Source organism: Danio rerio, chromosome 23 (assembly GCF_052040795.2).
Source record: "Danio rerio strain M-AB ecotype USA chromosome 23, GRCz13ab, whole genome shotgun sequence".
Taxonomy (NCBI): domain Eukaryota; kingdom Metazoa; phylum Chordata; class Actinopteri; order Cypriniformes; family Danionidae; genus Danio; species Danio rerio.
Window position 1 is genome coordinate 48812501 of NC_141043.1, and position 5000 is coordinate 48817500.

At 36.3% G+C, this 5000-nt stretch overlaps 2 protein-coding genes across 15 annotated transcripts in view; both read right to left on the reverse strand.

Moving 5' to 3' along the window:
- tfr2 (transferrin receptor 2) overlaps window positions 1-5000 on the reverse strand; it is a 1009002-nt gene that overhangs the window by 957748 nt on the left and 46254 nt on the right. The window lies entirely within an intron of this gene.
- The window catches only part of LOC101882071 (uncharacterized), a 34343-nt gene that overhangs the window by 19034 nt on the left and 10309 nt on the right, over window positions 1-5000 (reverse strand). For 8 of the 14 annotated variants that reach the window (XR_015524142.1, XR_015524141.1, XR_015524140.1 and 5 more), the window contains exons 1-2: window positions 2105-2391; window positions 1938-1983 (exon numbers count right to left, since the gene is read on the reverse strand). The gene's annotated coding sequence lies outside the window, so the exon portion shown is untranslated. Of the gene's footprint in view, window positions 1-1937; window positions 1984-2104; window positions 2392-5000 lie in introns of those variants that run through there. The other 6 variants (XM_087307867.1, XM_087307870.1, XM_087307869.1 and 3 more) reach the window with 3 other exon arrangements.

A 5000-nucleotide genomic window follows, 5' to 3' on the forward strand; every position in this document is an offset into this window, starting at 1 on the left:
GGCCAAAACAACTCAAACTTTCTGAAGAACGCAGGAACGTATTAAAAGGGTTTATTAAGTTTCGCTGATATCAGTGGCCAATCAGTGAACTGCAGACATAGACTGTTATAACAATGTTATAAAACAAAAAAACAGAATTACAGATGGATGGATGGGTTGAAAGATTAAAAGATAGATAGACAGACAGACACACGGATGGATGGATGGGTTGAAGGATGGACAAAGGGACAGACGAATTGATAGGTTGAAGGATGGATGGATGGATGGATGAATGGATGGATGGATGGAAGGGTTGAAGGATAGACAAACAGACAGGCAGATGGATGGGTGGGTTGATAGATGAATAGATAAATAGATGGATGGGTTGACGGAGGGGACAGACAGACAGATAGATGGATGGAGGGATAGATAGATAAATGAATGGGTGGGTTAATAGATGGATGGATGGATGGATGGATAGAAGGATGGATGGGTTGAAGGATGGATGGACAGAAGGCTTGAAGGATAGATAGGACAGACAGACAGAGGGATGGGTAGGTTGATAGATAGGTGGATGAATGAATGGATAAATTGATGTATAGATGGGTTGATGGACGAACGGACAGATAGATAGACAGACAGATGGATGGGTTAATAGATAGATAGATAGACAGACAGGATGGGTTGATAGATGAATAGAAGGGTTGAAGCATAGAAACATAGACAGTCAAGCAGATGGATAGTGGGTTGATGGATAGACAGATGGATGGATGGGTTAAAGGATAGATAGACAGAAAGATAGACAGACAGGCAGATGGATGGGTGGTTTATATGGATGGATGGACAAATGGAAGGGTTGAAGCATAGACAAACAGACAGACAGACAGGCAGATGGATGGTGGGTTAATGGATGGATAGAGAGAAAAATGGATATGTTAAAGGAAGAATGGATGGATGGAAAGGTTTAAGGATAGACATTAGACAGACAGATGGATGAGTGGGTTGATAGATAGATGAATGAATGGAGGGATAAATAGATAGATAGATGGGTTGATTGACGGATGAACAGATAAATATATGGGTTGAAGAATGAATGATAGATAGACAGACAGACAGGATGGATGGAAAGATAGACAAACAGACAGACAAAAAGACAGACGGATGGAGTAATGGGTTGATAGATGGATGGGTTGAAGGACAGACAGACAGACAGGAAGATGGATGGGTGGGTTGATGGATAATATTAATTCTATTAACTATAAGTTTAATAACAAATGTTTTGCACTTTATTCAGTGTCACGCACGCATACACACACACACACACACACACACACACACACACACACACACACAAAGATCGTCTCAGGAGTCAAGACCATTAGACGTTGTCTTCAACACACATCCACTGTTTCCTAAATAATACATGAGAATTAATATAAGGAAGAGCACAGAGGGTTTATAGGAGAGAATATCTGATGATCTCAATTACTCCTAAATAAAAGCTATAAGCCAATCACTATATTCAACACTGTATTTAGCCTAGTCACTTACCAGTAGTCAAAAGTGTGGTTTTACTGTTATTAAAAGAAGCATTTATTCAATCCAAAGCACAGCAGAACAGTAAAACTAAGAAAAACAACACATTTAAAATGCTATTTAAATCAAACTATTATTTTCCGGGCTTAAAAAGTATCTGTAGAAATGTTATTATGACAAATTTAGTCCCTCAAACATTTCAATCTCCAATAAAACTTAAACAACATATAACCAATTACTAAACACAAACAAACAAACAAACATTAGTTAACTTAGCTTAAACCCAGAAAACGACTAGCTGCACGGGTTTGAGCAGCTGCATCATAAAGATAACAAGCTTTTCTTCAATTCAAACTTAATGCATTACAATTTATTGAAGTATAAAACTAACTAGACAACAGCATATTAATAAACAAACTTACCTTTATCAGCTATTTTACAAATAGTTTCAGTAGTATGTCAAATCAACTGTAAAACAAAAACAACTGAATTACGAAACGAAATTATATTATATCCTATTTATTATATAAACTATATAACTAGAAACTACATATGATTATTTAGCGTATAATTAATAACAATACACTACCTTAATTTCAATCATGATCGAGTGAGGTGAATAAAAATACATTCCTTGTGTCCGTGCGGTGAGGCTGACAGTTTTCGCGCATGCGCAAAACACGCGAATACAAACGCGCGCACTCATCTGTAAACACAGTAAACAGTCATGTATTTTATATTAGCACAGAGTCATCTAGAGCACATCTAGTGTCGAGATCTACACTAATCACCCCATGAAATGATGCGCAGTGCAAATGTTACTTTCTGTAAAACTTCACTCGAGTGTGTGTGTGTGTGTGTGTGTGTGTGTGTGTGAGACTGATAACAGCTCCGCTTGTCACACCCATAGACTGTCGGTCATAATGACACTTAAATGCGCTTTATTTACATGAATATTTGACATACAAATGTTCAAAATCAGCACAAATTACACATGATAGCATATAGCCTAATATAAACTACAGCCTTATCATTTGTATCCTGTCTTCATGTATAATTTTCGGATATATACATTAATGGGTTCCACACAATGCTTGTCCCAACACAAATCGATTAAGTTTACTTAATCATTTTTTACAAATTGATGTGTATTGAACCTAAAACAATTAAGTTGTTTCCAAAAACTATGAGTTGAACTCATAAGTATTTCAAAAGTATTTTTTGAGTGTACATACATATTAAGACGGACATATTTCACCGAATGAGACCTTTTCTTTTTTCCTCTGCATTGTTTCCAGCATATCCATCTTTCTCTCTGCACGCGTCTGGAGACGATTATCATCTCATGCTTGACTGAACCTGATTTCAGCACTTATTTATTATTTATATCAAAATCATGTGCTTAAATCCTGCTTAAAAAACACAATAACAACTAACCCAAACTCACACACAGCATCTCCTGTATGTTCTTCATCTCCAGACAGACGCAGATATCAGAAAAACAGTGAAAAGACGATAAAGTGAAAGACTTACCATTTATATTCCTGATCTTTTTCGACAAGTTTTAGTTTAATCACTGTATAACGATACGTAAAAGACATTGTGAAATTATAAAGGATTTCACTTCTGAATCAAGATGTTTTATTCTGGTGACAGTAATAAATTAAATTGACAAAAGTAATTTTAGATCCATGATAAAGGTTAAATTATTTTTCAAAAACAAAACTTTAACGAATCAGTTTTGATTAAACACACAAATGATATTTAGTTATCTCTAAAAAAACAATGATCTATGTGTATTTGGGTTAAAGCTTAGACTACGACTATACATATTTTCATTAACTGTTAACGTCAACTGTTAACATCAACTCTCTTATTGCCAACTCTGTTAGTGCCAACTCTGTGATCGTCAATTCTGTTACTCTCAACTGTTACTGTCAGCTCCGTTACCTTCAACTCTGTTATTATCAGCTCTGTTATCAACTGTTACCATCAACTTTTTTACCATCAACTCTGATACTGTCATCTCTGTTAGTGTCAATTCTGTAATTGTCATATTTGTTATTGTCAATATTGTTGATGTCAACTCTTTTAGTGTCAACCATGTTGGTTTCAGCTCTGTTAGTGTCAACTCTGTAATCATCAACTTTGTTACCGTCAACTCTGTTACTATCAACTCTGTTACTATCAACTCTGTTATCGTCAACTCTGATATAGTAAACTATGTTAGTGTCAACCCTATTATCGTGAACTCTGTTACTCTCAACCCTATTATCGTCAACCCTATTATCGTCAACTCTGTTATCGTCAACTCTGTTACTGTCAACTCTGTTATCGTCAACTCTGTTACTGTCAACCCTATTATCGTCAACCCTATTATCGTCAACTCTGTTATCGTCAACTCTGTTACTGTCAACTCTGTTATCGTCAACTCTGTTAGTGTCAACCCTATTATCGTCAACCCTATTATCTTCAACTCTGTTATCGTCAACTCTGTTACTGTCAACTCTGTTATCGTCAACTCTGTTATCATCAACCCTATTATAGTCAACTCTGTTATCGTCAACTCTGTTATCGTCAACTCTGTTACTGTCAACTCTGTTAGTGTCAACCCTATTATCGTCAACCCTATTATCGTCAACTCTGTTATCGTCAACTCTGTTAGTGTCAACCCTATTATCGTCAACTCTGTTACAGTCAACTATGTTATCGTCAACCCTGTTATCATCAACTCTGTTACTGTCAACTCTGTTATCGTCAACTCTGTTACTGTCAACCCTATTATCGTCAACCCTATTATCGTCAACTCTGTTACTGTCAACTCTGTTATCGTCAACTCTGTTATCATCAACCCTATTATAGTCAACTCTGTTATCGTCAACTCTGTTATCGTCAACTCTGTTACTGTCAACTCTGTTATCGTCAACTCTGTTATCATCAACCCTATTATAGTCAACTCTGTTATCGTCAACCCTATTATCGTCAACTCTGTTACTGTCAACTCTGTTATCGTCAACTCTGTTATCATCAACCCTATTATAGTCAACTCTGTTATCGTCAACTCTGTTATCGTCAACTCTGTTACTGTCAACTCTGTTATCGTCAACTCTGTTATCATCAACCCTATTATAGTCAACTCTGTTATCGTCAACTCTGTTATCGTCAACTCTGTTACTGTCAACTCTGTTATCGTCAACTCTGTTATCATCAACCCTATTATAGTCAACTCTGTTATCGTCAACTCTGTTATTGTCAACTCTGTTACTGTCAACTCTGTTATCGTCAACTCTTTTATCATCAACCCTATTATAGTCAACTCTGTTATCGTCAACTCTGTTATCGTCAACTCTGTTATCGTCAACTCTGTTATCGTCAACCCTTTTATAGTCAACTCTGTTACTGTCAACCCTGTTATCATCAACCCTATTTTCATCAACTCTGTTATCGTCAACTCTGTGATTGCATACCTGTCAACCCTCCCAATT